The sequence below is a fragment of the Mytilus trossulus genome, unplaced genomic scaffold, assembly GCF_036588685.1.
Source record: "Mytilus trossulus isolate FHL-02 unplaced genomic scaffold, PNRI_Mtr1.1.1.hap1 h1tg001428l__unscaffolded, whole genome shotgun sequence".
Lineage (NCBI taxonomy): Eukaryota > Metazoa > Mollusca > Bivalvia > Mytilida > Mytilidae > Mytilus > Mytilus trossulus.
Genome location: NW_026963815.1, coordinates 1 through 16,400, shown reverse-complemented (window position 1 = coordinate 16,400; position 16,400 = coordinate 1). Strand labels below are relative to the sequence as shown.

The 16,400-nt window shown below is 41.3% G+C and overlaps 37 non-coding genes across 37 annotated transcripts; all 37 read left to right on the top strand.

Annotated features, from left to right (window-relative positions):
* Positions 1-29: 29 nt before the first annotated feature.
* Trnae-cuc (transfer RNA glutamic acid (anticodon CUC)) lies at positions 30-101 on the top strand. The gene has a single exon. It is a non-coding gene; the product is annotated as a tRNA-Glu (tRNA).
* Positions 102-498: 397 nt separating this feature from the next.
* On the top strand, positions 499-570 carry Trnaa-ugc (transfer RNA alanine (anticodon UGC)). The gene has a single exon. It is a non-coding gene; the product is annotated as a tRNA-Ala (tRNA).
* A 183-nt stretch (positions 571-753) lies between these two features.
* Positions 754-825, top strand: Trnaa-cgc (transfer RNA alanine (anticodon CGC)). The gene has a single exon. It is a non-coding gene; the product is annotated as a tRNA-Ala (tRNA).
* A 524-nt stretch (positions 826-1,349) lies between these two features.
* Positions 1,350-1,421, top strand: Trnae-cuc (transfer RNA glutamic acid (anticodon CUC)). The gene has a single exon. It is a non-coding gene; the product is annotated as a tRNA-Glu (tRNA).
* Positions 1,422-1,818: 397 nt separating this feature from the next.
* On the top strand, positions 1,819-1,890 carry Trnaa-ugc (transfer RNA alanine (anticodon UGC)). Its single transcript has one exon. It is a non-coding gene; the product is annotated as a tRNA-Ala (tRNA).
* A 183-nt stretch (positions 1,891-2,073) lies between these two features.
* Trnaa-cgc (transfer RNA alanine (anticodon CGC)) lies at positions 2,074-2,145 on the top strand. The gene has a single exon. It is a non-coding gene; the product is annotated as a tRNA-Ala (tRNA).
* A 524-nt stretch (positions 2,146-2,669) lies between these two features.
* Trnae-cuc (transfer RNA glutamic acid (anticodon CUC)) lies at positions 2,670-2,741 on the top strand. The gene has a single exon. It is a non-coding gene; the product is annotated as a tRNA-Glu (tRNA).
* Positions 2,742-3,138: 397 nt separating this feature from the next.
* Trnaa-ugc (transfer RNA alanine (anticodon UGC)) lies at positions 3,139-3,210 on the top strand. Its single transcript has one exon. It is a non-coding gene; the product is annotated as a tRNA-Ala (tRNA).
* Positions 3,211-3,393: 183 nt separating this feature from the next.
* On the top strand, positions 3,394-3,465 carry Trnaa-cgc (transfer RNA alanine (anticodon CGC)). Its single transcript has one exon. It is a non-coding gene; the product is annotated as a tRNA-Ala (tRNA).
* Positions 3,466-3,989: 524 nt separating this feature from the next.
* On the top strand, positions 3,990-4,061 carry Trnae-cuc (transfer RNA glutamic acid (anticodon CUC)). Its single transcript has one exon. It is a non-coding gene; the product is annotated as a tRNA-Glu (tRNA).
* A 397-nt stretch (positions 4,062-4,458) lies between these two features.
* Trnaa-ugc (transfer RNA alanine (anticodon UGC)) lies at positions 4,459-4,530 on the top strand. Its single transcript has one exon. It is a non-coding gene; the product is annotated as a tRNA-Ala (tRNA).
* A 183-nt stretch (positions 4,531-4,713) lies between these two features.
* Trnaa-cgc (transfer RNA alanine (anticodon CGC)) lies at positions 4,714-4,785 on the top strand. Its single transcript has one exon. It is a non-coding gene; the product is annotated as a tRNA-Ala (tRNA).
* Positions 4,786-5,309: 524 nt separating this feature from the next.
* On the top strand, positions 5,310-5,381 carry Trnae-cuc (transfer RNA glutamic acid (anticodon CUC)). Its single transcript has one exon. It is a non-coding gene; the product is annotated as a tRNA-Glu (tRNA).
* Positions 5,382-5,778: 397 nt separating this feature from the next.
* On the top strand, positions 5,779-5,850 carry Trnaa-ugc (transfer RNA alanine (anticodon UGC)). The gene has a single exon. It is a non-coding gene; the product is annotated as a tRNA-Ala (tRNA).
* A 183-nt stretch (positions 5,851-6,033) lies between these two features.
* On the top strand, positions 6,034-6,105 carry Trnaa-cgc (transfer RNA alanine (anticodon CGC)). The gene has a single exon. It is a non-coding gene; the product is annotated as a tRNA-Ala (tRNA).
* Positions 6,106-6,629: 524 nt separating this feature from the next.
* Trnae-cuc (transfer RNA glutamic acid (anticodon CUC)) lies at positions 6,630-6,701 on the top strand. Its single transcript has one exon. It is a non-coding gene; the product is annotated as a tRNA-Glu (tRNA).
* A 397-nt stretch (positions 6,702-7,098) lies between these two features.
* On the top strand, positions 7,099-7,170 carry Trnaa-ugc (transfer RNA alanine (anticodon UGC)). Its single transcript has one exon. It is a non-coding gene; the product is annotated as a tRNA-Ala (tRNA).
* Positions 7,171-7,353: 183 nt separating this feature from the next.
* Trnaa-cgc (transfer RNA alanine (anticodon CGC)) lies at positions 7,354-7,425 on the top strand. The gene has a single exon. It is a non-coding gene; the product is annotated as a tRNA-Ala (tRNA).
* A 524-nt stretch (positions 7,426-7,949) lies between these two features.
* Positions 7,950-8,021, top strand: Trnae-cuc (transfer RNA glutamic acid (anticodon CUC)). Its single transcript has one exon. It is a non-coding gene; the product is annotated as a tRNA-Glu (tRNA).
* A 397-nt stretch (positions 8,022-8,418) lies between these two features.
* Trnaa-ugc (transfer RNA alanine (anticodon UGC)) lies at positions 8,419-8,490 on the top strand. The gene has a single exon. It is a non-coding gene; the product is annotated as a tRNA-Ala (tRNA).
* A 183-nt stretch (positions 8,491-8,673) lies between these two features.
* On the top strand, positions 8,674-8,745 carry Trnaa-cgc (transfer RNA alanine (anticodon CGC)). Its single transcript has one exon. It is a non-coding gene; the product is annotated as a tRNA-Ala (tRNA).
* Positions 8,746-9,269: 524 nt separating this feature from the next.
* Trnae-cuc (transfer RNA glutamic acid (anticodon CUC)) lies at positions 9,270-9,341 on the top strand. Its single transcript has one exon. It is a non-coding gene; the product is annotated as a tRNA-Glu (tRNA).
* Positions 9,342-9,738: 397 nt separating this feature from the next.
* On the top strand, positions 9,739-9,810 carry Trnaa-ugc (transfer RNA alanine (anticodon UGC)). Its single transcript has one exon. It is a non-coding gene; the product is annotated as a tRNA-Ala (tRNA).
* A 183-nt stretch (positions 9,811-9,993) lies between these two features.
* Positions 9,994-10,065, top strand: Trnaa-cgc (transfer RNA alanine (anticodon CGC)). Its single transcript has one exon. It is a non-coding gene; the product is annotated as a tRNA-Ala (tRNA).
* A 524-nt stretch (positions 10,066-10,589) lies between these two features.
* Trnae-cuc (transfer RNA glutamic acid (anticodon CUC)) lies at positions 10,590-10,661 on the top strand. Its single transcript has one exon. It is a non-coding gene; the product is annotated as a tRNA-Glu (tRNA).
* Positions 10,662-11,058: 397 nt separating this feature from the next.
* Trnaa-ugc (transfer RNA alanine (anticodon UGC)) lies at positions 11,059-11,130 on the top strand. The gene has a single exon. It is a non-coding gene; the product is annotated as a tRNA-Ala (tRNA).
* Positions 11,131-11,313: 183 nt separating this feature from the next.
* On the top strand, positions 11,314-11,385 carry Trnaa-cgc (transfer RNA alanine (anticodon CGC)). The gene has a single exon. It is a non-coding gene; the product is annotated as a tRNA-Ala (tRNA).
* A 524-nt stretch (positions 11,386-11,909) lies between these two features.
* On the top strand, positions 11,910-11,981 carry Trnae-cuc (transfer RNA glutamic acid (anticodon CUC)). Its single transcript has one exon. It is a non-coding gene; the product is annotated as a tRNA-Glu (tRNA).
* A 397-nt stretch (positions 11,982-12,378) lies between these two features.
* On the top strand, positions 12,379-12,450 carry Trnaa-ugc (transfer RNA alanine (anticodon UGC)). The gene has a single exon. It is a non-coding gene; the product is annotated as a tRNA-Ala (tRNA).
* Positions 12,451-12,633: 183 nt separating this feature from the next.
* Trnaa-cgc (transfer RNA alanine (anticodon CGC)) lies at positions 12,634-12,705 on the top strand. The gene has a single exon. It is a non-coding gene; the product is annotated as a tRNA-Ala (tRNA).
* A 524-nt stretch (positions 12,706-13,229) lies between these two features.
* Trnae-cuc (transfer RNA glutamic acid (anticodon CUC)) lies at positions 13,230-13,301 on the top strand. Its single transcript has one exon. It is a non-coding gene; the product is annotated as a tRNA-Glu (tRNA).
* A 397-nt stretch (positions 13,302-13,698) lies between these two features.
* Positions 13,699-13,770, top strand: Trnaa-ugc (transfer RNA alanine (anticodon UGC)). The gene has a single exon. It is a non-coding gene; the product is annotated as a tRNA-Ala (tRNA).
* A 183-nt stretch (positions 13,771-13,953) lies between these two features.
* Trnaa-cgc (transfer RNA alanine (anticodon CGC)) lies at positions 13,954-14,025 on the top strand. The gene has a single exon. It is a non-coding gene; the product is annotated as a tRNA-Ala (tRNA).
* A 524-nt stretch (positions 14,026-14,549) lies between these two features.
* Trnae-cuc (transfer RNA glutamic acid (anticodon CUC)) lies at positions 14,550-14,621 on the top strand. Its single transcript has one exon. It is a non-coding gene; the product is annotated as a tRNA-Glu (tRNA).
* A 397-nt stretch (positions 14,622-15,018) lies between these two features.
* Trnaa-ugc (transfer RNA alanine (anticodon UGC)) lies at positions 15,019-15,090 on the top strand. Its single transcript has one exon. It is a non-coding gene; the product is annotated as a tRNA-Ala (tRNA).
* A 183-nt stretch (positions 15,091-15,273) lies between these two features.
* On the top strand, positions 15,274-15,345 carry Trnaa-cgc (transfer RNA alanine (anticodon CGC)). The gene has a single exon. It is a non-coding gene; the product is annotated as a tRNA-Ala (tRNA).
* A 524-nt stretch (positions 15,346-15,869) lies between these two features.
* Trnae-cuc (transfer RNA glutamic acid (anticodon CUC)) lies at positions 15,870-15,941 on the top strand. The gene has a single exon. It is a non-coding gene; the product is annotated as a tRNA-Glu (tRNA).
* The last annotated feature ends 459 nt before the right edge of the window (positions 15,942-16,400 follow it).

The following is a 16,400-nucleotide window of genomic DNA, read 5'->3' as shown; positions in this document are numbered from 1 at the left end:
ATGTGTTAAGTTACCCCACTATGAGTAAGTCCCAGGTAGTCTAGTGGTTAGGATTCCGCGCTCTCACCGCGGCGGCCGGGGTTCGATTCCCCGTCTGGGAAGATATTTTTGCGCCTTTTCTCCGGATCGATATTGATATTAATAACGGTATATGCTTCAAACAACTGTTATGTGTACGTGGTCAATGAAAGAAACGGTATATGTTTGTCCTATCGTGCATATATATACTATATGATTTCCTTTTACAACCGATACTTTATATATGTCTTTCTTCAGCTCAATATATAACGCGGCCGACTGATTGAGGTTCAGTACATGAAAATGAATTACAAATGTACTTGCTCAACAAATTTCAATCCCAATACATCTGTTAGAGACATAAACATGATAAAGATAGCCATTTCGTTTTTGATGCAAGACTATTTTAGTAATCAGAGTGGCATGTATATACATGGTATGAAAATACACTACTTAAATTTAATGTTCTATCTTTGTGAAGGGGATGTAGCTCAGTGGTAGAGCGTTCGCTTTGCATGTGAAAGGCCCCGGGTTCGATCCCCGGCATCTCCACTCCTAATTTTTTGTCAATGTAATTGAGTCCAATTAAACTATGTCTTTCGTGCACGGTCAAGTGAAAATGCACAGTAAAACATAAGAGAGCATCTCCGACCTCTCTTAGGACACCTACATGAACACTTGTCCTGCGGTAAAAGGCGGAATTGAAAAAGGAAATATTGATGAAAATCCAGGGACGGGGATGTAGCTCAGTGGTAGAGCGTTCGCTTCGCATGTGAAAGGCCCCGGGTTCGATCCCCGGCATCTCCATATTTTTTGGCCGCAGACAAAAGCGGCATCGAGAAATCAAAGTAATCTCGCCTACACAATGCTGCTTTGCCCTGAAAATCATAAAAGCGCAACGAAATATAAGTGCTGTTTGGACAGCGCACTCGGCACAGATGACTTAAAACTTCAAAATCACTCTTCTTAAAAGGCATGTCTCAAATGCACGCTCAAACATTTCAGGCAAAGCCGAATTAATACCACACTCCCTTTCCCCGACAGGGTTTACTTGTGTCACAATTTTATGTGGATTATAACTTATCGTGAGTCAGAACAAATCGAATGTTAAAGTAAATGATTCCAGCCTGAAACAATGCGTTTTATAGAGTAGCGTCGACAGTCGCCACTATTCGCGGTGATTTCGCTGCCTTTTGCAGTCTTAAGTTATTGGCATTCTATTGTCTATCTAACGCCAGTCGACATTCCCAGTGACGTTGTAACGTACAAAAAGGCATGATTGCTGTTATTGTTGCTCTTTATATGTGTTAAGTTACCCCACTATGAGTAAGTCCCAGGTAGTCTAGTGGTTAGGATTCCGCGCTCTCACCGCGGCGGCCGGGGTTCGATTCCCCGTCTGGGAAGATATTTTTGCGCCTTTTCTCCGGATCGATATTGATATTAATAACGGTATATGCTTCAAACAACTGTTATGTGTACGTGGTCAATGAAAGAAACGGTATATGTTTGTCCTATCGTGCATATATATACTATATGATTTCCTTTTACAACCGATACTTTATATATGTCTTTCTTCAGCTCAATATATAACGCGGCCGACTGATTGAGGTTCAGTACATGAAAATGAATTACAAATGTACTTGCTCAACAAATTTCAATCCCAATACATCTGTTAGAGACATAAACATGATAAAGATAGCCATTTCGTTTTTGATGCAAGACTATTTTAGTAATCAGAGTGGCATGTATATACATGGTATGAAAATACACTACTTAAATTTAATGTTCTATCTTTGTGAAGGGGATGTAGCTCAGTGGTAGAGCGTTCGCTTTGCATGTGAAAGGCCCCGGGTTCGATCCCCGGCATCTCCACTCCTAATTTTTTGTCAATGTAATTGAGTCCAATTAAACTATGTCTTTCGTGCACGGTCAAGTGAAAATGCACAGTAAAACATAAGAGAGCATCTCCGACCTCTCTTAGGACACCTACATGAACACTTGTCCTGCGGTAAAAGGCGGAATTGAAAAAGGAAATATTGATGAAAATCCAGGGACGGGGATGTAGCTCAGTGGTAGAGCGTTCGCTTCGCATGTGAAAGGCCCCGGGTTCGATCCCCGGCATCTCCATATTTTTTGGCCGCAGACAAAAGCGGCATCGAGAAATCAAAGTAATCTCGCCTACACAATGCTGCTTTGCCCTGAAAATCATAAAAGCGCAACGAAATATAAGTGCTGTTTGGACAGCGCACTCGGCACAGATGACTTAAAACTTCAAAATCACTCTTCTTAAAAGGCATGTCTCAAATGCACGCTCAAACATTTCAGGCAAAGCCGAATTAATACCACACTCCCTTTCCCCGACAGGGTTTACTTGTGTCACAATTTTATGTGGATTATAACTTATCGTGAGTCAGAACAAATCGAATGTTAAAGTAAATGATTCCAGCCTGAAACAATGCGTTTTATAGAGTAGCGTCGACAGTCGCCACTATTCGCGGTGATTTCGCTGCCTTTTGCAGTCTTAAGTTATTGGCATTCTATTGTCTATCTAACGCCAGTCGACATTCCCAGTGACGTTGTAACGTACAAAAAGGCATGATTGCTGTTATTGTTGCTCTTTATATGTGTTAAGTTACCCCACTATGAGTAAGTCCCAGGTAGTCTAGTGGTTAGGATTCCGCGCTCTCACCGCGGCGGCCGGGGTTCGATTCCCCGTCTGGGAAGATATTTTTGCGCCTTTTCTCCGGATCGATATTGATATTAATAACGGTATATGCTTCAAACAACTGTTATGTGTACGTGGTCAATGAAAGAAACGGTATATGTTTGTCCTATCGTGCATATATATACTATATGATTTCCTTTTACAACCGATACTTTATATATGTCTTTCTTCAGCTCAATATATAACGCGGCCGACTGATTGAGGTTCAGTACATGAAAATGAATTACAAATGTACTTGCTCAACAAATTTCAATCCCAATACATCTGTTAGAGACATAAACATGATAAAGATAGCCATTTCGTTTTTGATGCAAGACTATTTTAGTAATCAGAGTGGCATGTATATACATGGTATGAAAATACACTACTTAAATTTAATGTTCTATCTTTGTGAAGGGGATGTAGCTCAGTGGTAGAGCGTTCGCTTTGCATGTGAAAGGCCCCGGGTTCGATCCCCGGCATCTCCACTCCTAATTTTTTGTCAATGTAATTGAGTCCAATTAAACTATGTCTTTCGTGCACGGTCAAGTGAAAATGCACAGTAAAACATAAGAGAGCATCTCCGACCTCTCTTAGGACACCTACATGAACACTTGTCCTGCGGTAAAAGGCGGAATTGAAAAAGGAAATATTGATGAAAATCCAGGGACGGGGATGTAGCTCAGTGGTAGAGCGTTCGCTTCGCATGTGAAAGGCCCCGGGTTCGATCCCCGGCATCTCCATATTTTTTGGCCGCAGACAAAAGCGGCATCGAGAAATCAAAGTAATCTCGCCTACACAATGCTGCTTTGCCCTGAAAATCATAAAAGCGCAACGAAATATAAGTGCTGTTTGGACAGCGCACTCGGCACAGATGACTTAAAACTTCAAAATCACTCTTCTTAAAAGGCATGTCTCAAATGCACGCTCAAACATTTCAGGCAAAGCCGAATTAATACCACACTCCCTTTCCCCGACAGGGTTTACTTGTGTCACAATTTTATGTGGATTATAACTTATCGTGAGTCAGAACAAATCGAATGTTAAAGTAAATGATTCCAGCCTGAAACAATGCGTTTTATAGAGTAGCGTCGACAGTCGCCACTATTCGCGGTGATTTCGCTGCCTTTTGCAGTCTTAAGTTATTGGCATTCTATTGTCTATCTAACGCCAGTCGACATTCCCAGTGACGTTGTAACGTACAAAAAGGCATGATTGCTGTTATTGTTGCTCTTTATATGTGTTAAGTTACCCCACTATGAGTAAGTCCCAGGCAGTCTAGTGGTTAGGATTCCGCGCTCTCACCGCGGCGGCCGGGGTTCGATTCCCCGTCTGGGAAGATATTTTTGCGCCTTTTCTCCGGATCGATATTGATATTAATAACGGTATATGCTTCAAACAACTGTTATGTGTACGTGGTCAATGAAAGAAACGGTATATGTTTGTCCTATCGTGCATATATATACTATATGATTTCCTTTTACAACCGATACTTTATATATGTCTTTCTTCAGCTCAATATATAACGCGGCCGACTGATTGAGGTTCAGTACATGAAAATGAATTACAAATGTACTTGCTCAACAAATTTCAATCCCAATACATCTGTTAGAGACATAAACATGATAAAGATAGCCATTTCGTTTTTGATGCAAGACTATTTTAGTAATCAGAGTGGCATGTATATACATGGTATGAAAATACACTACTTAAATTTAATGTTCTATCTTTGTGAAGGGGATGTAGCTCAGTGGTAGAGCGTTCGCTTTGCATGTGAAAGGCCCCGGGTTCGATCCCCGGCATCTCCACTCCTAATTTTTTGTCAATGTAATTGAGTCCAATTAAACTATGTCTTTCGTGCACGGTCAAGTGAAAATGCACAGTAAAACATAAGAGAGCATCTCCGACCTCTCTTAGGACACCTACATGAACACTTGTCCTGCGGTAAAAGGCGGAATTGAAAAAGGAAATATTGATGAAAATCCAGGGACGGGGATGTAGCTCAGTGGTAGAGCGTTCGCTTCGCATGTGAAAGGCCCCGGGTTCGATCCCCGGCATCTCCATATTTTTTGGCCGCAGACAAAAGCGGCATCGAGAAATCAAAGTAATCTCGCCTACACAATGCTGCTTTGCCCTGAAAATCATAAAAGCGCAACGAAATATAAGTGCTGTTTGGACAGCGCACTCGGCACAGATGACTTAAAACTTCAAAATCACTCTTCTTAAAAGGCATGTCTCAAATGCACGCTCAAACATTTCAGGCAAAGCCGAATTAATACCACACTCCCTTTCCCCGACAGGGTTTACTTGTGTCACAATTTTATGTGGATTATAACTTATCGTGAGTCAGAACAAATCGAATGTTAAAGTAAATGATTCCAGCCTGAAACAATGCGTTTTATAGAGTAGCGTCGACAGTCGCCACTATTCGCGGTGATTTCGCTGCCTTTTGCAGTCTTAAGTTATTGGCATTCTATTGTCTATCTAACGCCAGTCGACATTCCCAGTGACGTTGTAACGTACAAAAAGGCATGATTGCTGTTATTGTTGCTCTTTATATGTGTTAAGTTACCCCACTATGAGTAAGTCCCAGGTAGTCTAGTGGTTAGGATTCCGCGCTCTCACCGCGGCGGCCGGGGTTCGATTCCCCGTCTGGGAAGATATTTTTGCGCCTTTTCTCCGGATCGATATTGATATTAATAACGGTATATGCTTCAAACAACTGTTATGTGTACGTGGTCAATGAAAGAAACGGTATATGTTTGTCCTATCGTGCATATATATACTATATGATTTCCTTTTACAACCGATACTTTATATATGTCTTTCTTCAGCTCAATATATAACGCGGCCGACTGATTGAGGTTCAGTACATGAAAATGAATTACAAATGTACTTGCTCAACAAATTTCAATCCCAATACATCTGTTAGAGACATAAACATGATAAAGATAGCCATTTCGTTTTTGATGCAAGACTATTTTAGTAATCAGAGTGGCATGTATATACATGGTATGAAAATACACTACTTAAATTTAATGTTCTATCTTTGTGAAGGGGATGTAGCTCAGTGGTAGAGCGTTCGCTTTGCATGTGAAAGGCCCCGGGTTCGATCCCCGGCATCTCCACTCCTAATTTTTTGTCAATGTAATTGAGTCCAATTAAACTATGTCTTTCGTGCACGGTCAAGTGAAAATGCACAGTAAAACATAAGAGAGCATCTCCGACCTCTCTTAGGACACCTACATGAACACTTGTCCTGCGGTAAAAGGCGGAATTGAAAAAGGAAATATTGATGAAAATCCAGGGACGGGGATGTAGCTCAGTGGTAGAGCGTTCGCTTCGCATGTGAAAGGCCCCGGGTTCGATCCCCGGCATCTCCATATTTTTTGGCCGCAGACAAAAGCGGCATCGAGAAATCAAAGTAATCTCGCCTACACAATGCTGCTTTGCCCTGAAAATCATAAAAGCGCAACGAAATATAAGTGCTGTTTGGACAGCGCACTCGGCACAGATGACTTAAAACTTCAAAATCACTCTTCTTAAAAGGCATGTCTCAAATGCACGCTCAAACATTTCAGGCAAAGCCGAATTAATACCACACTCCCTTTCCCCGACAGGGTTTACTTGTGTCACAATTTTATGTGGATTATAACTTATCGTGAGTCAGAACAAATCGAATGTTAAAGTAAATGATTCCAGCCTGAAACAATGCGTTTTATAGAGTAGCGTCGACAGTCGCCACTATTCGCGGTGATTTCGCTGCCTTTTGCAGTCTTAAGTTATTGGCATTCTATTGTCTATCTAACGCCAGTCGACATTCCCAGTGACGTTGTAACGTACAAAAAGGCATGATTGCTGTTATTGTTGCTCTTTATATGTGTTAAGTTACCCCACTATGAGTAAGTCCCAGGTAGTCTAGTGGTTAGGATTCCGCGCTCTCACCGCGGCGGCCGGGGTTCGATTCCCCGTCTGGGAAGATATTTTTGCGCCTTTTCTCCGGATCGATATTGATATTAATAACGGTATATGCTTCAAACAACTGTTATGTGTACGTGGTCAATGAAAGAAACGGTATATGTTTGTCCTATCGTGCATATATATACTATATGATTTCCTTTTACAACCGATACTTTATATATGTCTTTCTTCAGCTCAATATATAACGCGGCCGACTGATTGAGGTTCAGTACATGAAAATGAATTACAAATGTACTTGCTCAACAAATTTCAATCCCAATACATCTGTTAGAGACATAAACATGATAAAGATAGCCATTTCGTTTTTGATGCAAGACTATTTTAGTAATCAGAGTGGCATGTATATACATGGTATGAAAATACACTACTTAAATTTAATGTTCTATCTTTGTGAAGGGGATGTAGCTCAGTGGTAGAGCGTTCGCTTTGCATGTGAAAGGCCCCGGGTTCGATCCCCGGCATCTCCACTCCTAATTTTTTGTCAATGTAATTGAGTCCAATTAAACTATGTCTTTCGTGCACGGTCAAGTGAAAATGCACAGTAAAACATAAGAGAGCATCTCCGACCTCTCTTAGGACACCTACATGAACACTTGTCCTGCGGTAAAAGGCGGAATTGAAAAAGGAAATATTGATGAAAATCCAGGGACGGGGATGTAGCTCAGTGGTAGAGCGTTCGCTTCGCATGTGAAAGGCCCCGGGTTCGATCCCCGGCATCTCCATATTTTTTGGCCGCAGACAAAAGCGGCATCGAGAAATCAAAGTAATCTCGCCTACACAATGCTGCTTTGCCCTGAAAATCATAAAAGCGCAACGAAATATAAGTGCTGTTTGGACAGCGCACTCGGCACAGATGACTTAAAACTTCAAAATCACTCTTCTTAAAAGGCATGTCTCAAATGCACGCTCAAACATTTCAGGCAAAGCCGAATTAATACCACACTCCCTTTCCCCGACAGGGTTTACTTGTGTCACAATTTTATGTGGATTATAACTTATCGTGAGTCAGAACAAATCGAATGTTAAAGTAAATGATTCCAGCCTGAAACAATGCGTTTTATAGAGTAGCGTCGACAGTCGCCACTATTCGCGGTGATTTCGCTGCCTTTTGCAGTCTTAAGTTATTGGCATTCTATTGTCTATCTAACGCCAGTCGACATTCCCAGTGACGTTGTAACGTACAAAAAGGCATGATTGCTGTTATTGTTGCTCTTTATATGTGTTAAGTTACCCCACTATGAGTAAGTCCCAGGTAGTCTAGTGGTTAGGATTCCGCGCTCTCACCGCGGCGGCCGGGGTTCGATTCCCCGTCTGGGAAGATATTTTTGCGCCTTTTCTCCGGATCGATATTGATATTAATAACGGTATATGCTTCAAACAACTGTTATGTGTACGTGGTCAATGAAAGAAACGGTATATGTTTGTCCTATCGTGCATATATATACTATATGATTTCCTTTTACAACCGATACTTTATATATGTCTTTCTTCAGCTCAATATATAACGCGGCCGACTGATTGAGGTTCAGTACATGAAAATGAATTACAAATGTACTTGCTCAACAAATTTCAATCCCAATACATCTGTTAGAGACATAAACATGATAAAGATAGCCATTTCGTTTTTGATGCAAGACTATTTTAGTAATCAGAGTGGCATGTATATACATGGTATGAAAATACACTACTTAAATTTAATGTTCTATCTTTGTGAAGGGGATGTAGCTCAGTGGTAGAGCGTTCGCTTTGCATGTGAAAGGCCCCGGGTTCGATCCCCGGCATCTCCACTCCTAATTTTTTGTCAATGTAATTGAGTCCAATTAAACTATGTCTTTCGTGCACGGTCAAGTGAAAATGCACAGTAAAACATAAGAGAGCATCTCCGACCTCTCTTAGGACACCTACATGAACACTTGTCCTGCGGTAAAAGGCGGAATTGAAAAAGGAAATATTGATGAAAATCCAGGGACGGGGATGTAGCTCAGTGGTAGAGCGTTCGCTTCGCATGTGAAAGGCCCCGGGTTCGATCCCCGGCATCTCCATATTTTTTGGCCGCAGACAAAAGCGGCATCGAGAAATCAAAGTAATCTCGCCTACACAATGCTGCTTTGCCCTGAAAATCATAAAAGCGCAACGAAATATAAGTGCTGTTTGGACAGCGCACTCGGCACAGATGACTTAAAACTTCAAAATCACTCTTCTTAAAAGGCATGTCTCAAATGCACGCTCAAACATTTCAGGCAAAGCCGAATTAATACCACACTCCCTTTCCCCGACAGGGTTTACTTGTGTCACAATTTTATGTGGATTATAACTTATCGTGAGTCAGAACAAATCGAATGTTAAAGTAAATGATTCCAGCCTGAAACAATGCGTTTTATAGAGTAGCGTCGACAGTCGCCACTATTCGCGGTGATTTCGCTGCCTTTTGCAGTCTTAAGTTATTGGCATTCTATTGTCTATCTAACGCCAGTCGACATTCCCAGTGACGTTGTAACGTACAAAAAGGCATGATTGCTGTTATTGTTGCTCTTTATATGTGTTAAGTTACCCCACTATGAGTAAGTCCCAGGTAGTCTAGTGGTTAGGATTCCGCGCTCTCACCGCGGCGGCCGGGGTTCGATTCCCCGTCTGGGAAGATATTTTTGCGCCTTTTCTCCGGATCGATATTGATATTAATAACGGTATATGCTTCAAACAACTGTTATGTGTACGTGGTCAATGAAAGAAACGGTATATGTTTGTCCTATCGTGCATATATATACTATATGATTTCCTTTTACAACCGATACTTTATATATGTCTTTCTTCAGCTCAATATATAACGCGGCCGACTGATTGAGGTTCAGTACATGAAAATGAATTACAAATGTACTTGCTCAACAAATTTCAATCCCAATACATCTGTTAGAGACATAAACATGATAAAGATAGCCATTTCGTTTTTGATGCAAGACTATTTTAGTAATCAGAGTGGCATGTATATACATGGTATGAAAATACACTACTTAAATTTAATGTTCTATCTTTGTGAAGGGGATGTAGCTCAGTGGTAGAGCGTTCGCTTTGCATGTGAAAGGCCCCGGGTTCGATCCCCGGCATCTCCACTCCTAATTTTTTGTCAATGTAATTGAGTCCAATTAAACTATGTCTTTCGTGCACGGTCAAGTGAAAATGCACAGTAAAACATAAGAGAGCATCTCCGACCTCTCTTAGGACACCTACATGAACACTTGTCCTGCGGTAAAAGGCGGAATTGAAAAAGGAAATATTGATGAAAATCCAGGGACGGGGATGTAGCTCAGTGGTAGAGCGTTCGCTTCGCATGTGAAAGGCCCCGGGTTCGATCCCCGGCATCTCCATATTTTTTGGCCGCAGACAAAAGCGGCATCGAGAAATCAAAGTAATCTCGCCTACACAATGCTGCTTTGCCCTGAAAATCATAAAAGCGCAACGAAATATAAGTGCTGTTTGGACAGCGCACTCGGCACAGATGACTTAAAACTTCAAAATCACTCTTCTTAAAAGGCATGTCTCAAATGCACGCTCAAACATTTCAGGCAAAGCCGAATTAATACCACACTCCCTTTCCCCGACAGGGTTTACTTGTGTCACAATTTTATGTGGATTATAACTTATCGTGAGTCAGAACAAATCGAATGTTAAAGTAAATGATTCCAGCCTGAAACAATGCGTTTTATAGAGTAGCGTCGACAGTCGCCACTATTCGCGGTGATTTCGCTGCCTTTTGCAGTCTTAAGTTATTGGCATTCTATTGTCTATCTAACGCCAGTCGACATTCCCAGTGACGTTGTAACGTACAAAAAGGCATGATTGCTGTTATTGTTGCTCTTTATATGTGTTAAGTTACCCCACTATGAGTAAGTCCCAGGTAGTCTAGTGGTTAGGATTCCGCGCTCTCACCGCGGCGGCCGGGGTTCGATTCCCCGTCTGGGAAGATATTTTTGCGCCTTTTCTCCGGATCGATATTGATATTAATAACGGTATATGCTTCAAACAACTGTTATGTGTACGTGGTCAATGAAAGAAACGGTATATGTTTGTCCTATCGTGCATATATATACTATATGATTTCCTTTTACAACCGATACTTTATATATGTCTTTCTTCAGCTCAATATATAACGCGGCCGACTGATTGAGGTTCAGTACATGAAAATGAATTACAAATGTACTTGCTCAACAAATTTCAATCCCAATACATCTGTTAGAGACATAAACATGATAAAGATAGCCATTTCGTTTTTGATGCAAGACTATTTTAGTAATCAGAGTGGCATGTATATACATGGTATGAAAATACACTACTTAAATTTAATGTTCTATCTTTGTGAAGGGGATGTAGCTCAGTGGTAGAGCGTTCGCTTTGCATGTGAAAGGCCCCGGGTTCGATCCCCGGCATCTCCACTCCTAATTTTTTGTCAATGTAATTGAGTCCAATTAAACTATGTCTTTCGTGCACGGTCAAGTGAAAATGCACAGTAAAACATAAGAGAGCATCTCCGACCTCTCTTAGGACACCTACATGAACACTTGTCCTGCGGTAAAAGGCGGAATTGAAAAAGGAAATATTGATGAAAATCCAGGGACGGGGATGTAGCTCAGTGGTAGAGCGTTCGCTTCGCATGTGAAAGGCCCCGGGTTCGATCCCCGGCATCTCCATATTTTTTGGCCGCAGACAAAAGCGGCATCGAGAAATCAAAGTAATCTCGCCTACACAATGCTGCTTTGCCCTGAAAATCATAAAAGCGCAACGAAATATAAGTGCTGTTTGGACAGCGCACTCGGCACAGATGACTTAAAACTTCAAAATCACTCTTCTTAAAAGGCATGTCTCAAATGCACGCTCAAACATTTCAGGCAAAGCCGAATTAATACCACACTCCCTTTCCCCGACAGGGTTTACTTGTGTCACAATTTTATGTGGATTATAACTTATCGTGAGTCAGAACAAATCGAATGTTAAAGTAAATGATTCCAGCCTGAAACAATGCGTTTTATAGAGTAGCGTCGACAGTCGCCACTATTCGCGGTGATTTCGCTGCCTTTTGCAGTCTTAAGTTATTGGCATTCTATTGTCTATCTAACGCCAGTCGACATTCCCAGTGACGTTGTAACGTACAAAAAGGCATGATTGCTGTTATTGTTGCTCTTTATATGTGTTAAGTTACCCCACTATGAGTAAGTCCCAGGCAGTCTAGTGGTTAGGATTCCGCGCTCTCACCGCGGCGGCCGGGGTTCGATTCCCCGTCTGGGAAGATATTTTTGCGCCTTTTCTCCGGATCGATATTGATATTAATAACGGTATATGCTTCAAACAACTGTTATGTGTACGTGGTCAATGAAAGAAACGGTATATGTTTGTCCTATCGTGCATATATATACTATATGATTTCCTTTTACAACCGATACTTTATATATGTCTTTCTTCAGCTCAATATATAACGCGGCCGACTGATTGAGGTTCAGTACATGAAAATGAATTACAAATGTACTTGCTCAACAAATTTCAATCCCAATACATCTGTTAGAGACATAAACATGATAAAGATAGCCATTTCGTTTTTGATGCAAGACTATTTTAGTAATCAGAGTGGCATGTATATACATGGTATGAAAATACACTACTTAAATTTAATGTTCTATCTTTGTGAAGGGGATGTAGCTCAGTGGTAGAGCGTTCGCTTTGCATGTGAAAGGCCCCGGGTTCGATCCCCGGCATCTCCACTCCTAATTTTTTGTCAATGTAATTGAGTCCAATTAAACTATGTCTTTCGTGCACGGTCAAGTGAAAATGCACAGTAAAACATAAGAGAGCATCTCCGACCTCTCTTAGGACACCTACATGAACACTTGTCCTGCGGTAAAAGGCGGAATTGAAAAAGGAAATATTGATGAAAATCCAGGGACGGGGATGTAGCTCAGTGGTAGAGCGTTCGCTTCGCATGTGAAAGGCCCCGGGTTCGATCCCCGGCATCTCCATATTTTTTGGCCGCAGACAAAAGCGGCATCGAGAAATCAAAGTAATCTCGCCTACACAATGCTGCTTTGCCCTGAAAATCATAAAAGCGCAACGAAATATAAGTGCTGTTTGGACAGCGCACTCGGCACAGATGACTTAAAACTTCAAAATCACTCTTCTTAAAAGGCATGTCTCAAATGCACGCTCAAACATTTCAGGCAAAGCCGAATTAATACCACACTCCCTTTCCCCGACAGGGTTTACTTGTGTCACAATTTTATGTGGATTATAACTTATCGTGAGTCAGAACAAATCGAATGTTAAAGTAAATGATTCCAGCCTGAAACAATGCGTTTTATAGAGTAGCGTCGACAGTCGCCACTATTCGCGGTGATTTCGCTGCCTTTTGCAGTCTTAAGTTATTGGCATTCTATTGTCTATCTAACGCCAGTCGACATTCCCAGTGACGTTGTAACGTACAAAAAGGCATGATTGCTGTTATTGTTGCTCTTTATATGTGTTAAGTTACCCCACTATGAGTAAGTCCCAGGTAGTCTAGTGGTTAGGATTCCGCGCTCTCACCGCGGCGGCCGGGGTTCGATTCCCCGTCTGGGAAGATATTTTTGCGCCTTTTCTCCGGATCGATATTGATATTAATAACGGTATATGCTTCAAACAACTGTTATGTGTACGTGGTCAATGAAAGAAACGGTATATGTTTGTCCTATCGTGCATATATATACTATATGATTTCCTTTTACAACCGATACTTTATATATGTCTTTCTTCAGCTCAATATATAACGCGGCCGACTGATTGAGGTTCAGTACATGAAAATGAATTACAAATGTACTTGCTCAACAAATTTCAATCCCAATACATCTGTTAGAGACATAAACATGATAAAGATAGCCATTTCGTTTTTGATGCAAGACTATTTTAGTAATCAGAGTGGCATGTATATACATGGTATGAAAATACACTACTTAAATTTAATGTTCTATCTTTGTGAAGGGGATGTAGCTCAGTGGTAGAGCGTTCGCTTTGCATGTGAAAGGCCCCGGGTTCGATCCCCGGCATCTCCACTCCTAATTTTTTGTCAATGTAATTGAGTCCAATTAAACTATGTCTTTCGTGCACGGTCAAGTGAAAATGCACAGTAAAACATAAGAGAGCATCTCCGACCTCTCTTAGGACACCTACATGAACACTTGTCCTGCGGTAAAAGGCGGAATTGAAAAAGGAAATATTGATGAAAATCCAGGGACGGGGATGTAGCTGAGTGGTAGAGCGTTCGCTTCGCATGTGAAAGGCCCCGGGTTCGATCCCCGGCATCTCCATATTTTTTGGCCGCAGACAAAAGCGGCATCGAGAAATCAAAGTAATCTCGCCTACACAATGCTGCTTTGCCCTGAAAATCATAAAAGCGCAACGAAATATAAGTGCTGTTTGGACAGCGCACTCGGCACAGATGACTTAAAACTTCAAAATCACTCTTCTTAAAAGGCATGTCTCAAATGCACGCTCAAACATTTCAGGCAAAGCCGAATTAATACCACACTCCCTTTCCCCGACAGGGTTTACTTGTGTCACAATTTTATGTGGATTATAACTTATCGTGAGTCAGAACAAATCGAATGTTAAAGTAAATGATTCCAGCCTGAAACAATGCGTTTTATAGAGTAGCGTCGACAGTCGCCACTATTCGCGGTGATTTCGCTGCCTTTTGCAGTCTTAAGTTATTGGCATTCTATTGTCTATCTAACGCCAGTCGACATTCCCAGTGACGTTGTAACGTACAAAAAGGCATGATTGCTGTTATTGTTGCTCTTTATATGTGTTAAGTTACCCCACTATGAGTAAGTCCCAGGTAGTCTAGTGGTTAGGATTCCGCGCTCTCACCGCGGCGGCCGGGGTTCGATTCCCCGTCTGGGAAGATATTTTTGCGCCTTTTCTCCGGATCGATATTGATATTAATAACGGTATATGCTTCAAACAACTGTTATGTGTACGTGGTCAATGAAAGAAACGGTATATGTTTGTCCTATCGTGCATATATATACTATATGATTTCCTTTTACAACCGATACTTTATATATGTCTTTCTTCAGCTCAATATATAACGCGGCCGACTGATTGAGGTTCAGTACATGAAAATGAATTACAAATGTACTTGCTCAACAAATTTCAATCCCAATACATCTGTTAGAGACATAAACATGATAAAGATAGCCATTTCGTTTTTGATGCAAGACTATTTTAGTAATCAGAGTGGCATGTATATACATGGTATGAAAATACACTACTTAAATTTAATGTTCTATCTTTGTGAAGGGGATGTAGCTCAGTGGTAGAGCGTTCGCTTTGCATGTGAAAGGCCCCGGGTTCGATCCCCGGCATCTCCACTCCTAATTTTTTGTCAATGTAATTGAGTCCAATTAAACTATGTCTTTCGTGCACGGTCAAGTGAAAATGCACAGTAAAACATAAGAGAGCATCTCCGACCTCTCTTAGGACACCTACATGAACACTTGTCCTGCGGTAAAAGGCGGAATTGAAAAAGGAAATATTGATGAAAATCCAGGGACGGGGATGTAGCTCAGTGGTAGAGCGTTCGCTTCGCATGTGAAAGGCCCCGGGTTCGATCCCCGGCATCTCCATATTTTTTGGCCGCAGACAAAAGCGGCATCGAGAAATCAAAGTAATCTCGCCTACACAATGCTGCTTTGCCCTGAAAATCATAAAAGCGCAACGAAATATAAGTGCTGTTTGGACAGCGCACTCGGCACAGATGACTTAAAACTTCAAAATCACTCTTCTTAAAAGGCATGTCTCAAATGCACGCTCAAACATTTCAGGCAAAGCCGAATTAATACCACACTCCCTTTCCCCGACAGGGTTTACTTGTGTCACAATTTTATGTGGATTATAACTTATCGTGAGTCAGAACAAATCGAATGTTAAAGTAAATGATTCCAGCCTGAAACAATGCGTTTTATAGAGTAGCGTCGACAGTCGCCACTATTCGCGGTGATTTCGCTGCCTTTTGCAGTCTTAAGTTATTGGCATTCTATTGTCTATCTAACGCCAGTCGACATTCCCAGTGACGTTGTAACGTACAAAAAGGCATGATTGCTGTTATTGTTGCTCTTTATATGTGTTAAGTTACCCCACTATGAGTAAGTCCCAGGTAGTCTAGTGGTTAGGATTCCGCGCTCTCACCGCGGCGGCCGGGGTTCGATTCCCCGTCTGGGAAGATATTTTTGCGCCTTTTCCCCGGATCGATATTGATATTAATAACGGTATATGCTTCAAACAACTGTTATGTGTACGTGGTCAATGAAAGAAACGGTATATGTTTGTCCTATCGTGCATATATATACTATATGATTTCCTTTTACAACCGATACTTTATATATGTCTTTCTTCAGCTCAATATATAACGCGGCCGACTGATTGAGGTTCAGTACATGAAAATGAATTACAAATGTACTTGCTCAACAAATTTCAATCCCAATACATCTGTTAGAGACATAAACATGATAAAGATAGCCATTTCGTTTTTGATGCAAGACTATTTTAGTAATCAGAGTGGCATGTATATACATGGTATGAAAATACACTACTTAAATTTAATGTTCTATCTTTGTGAAGGGGATGTAGCTCAGTGGTAGAGCGTTCGCTTTGCATGTGAAAGGCCCCGGGTTCGATCCCC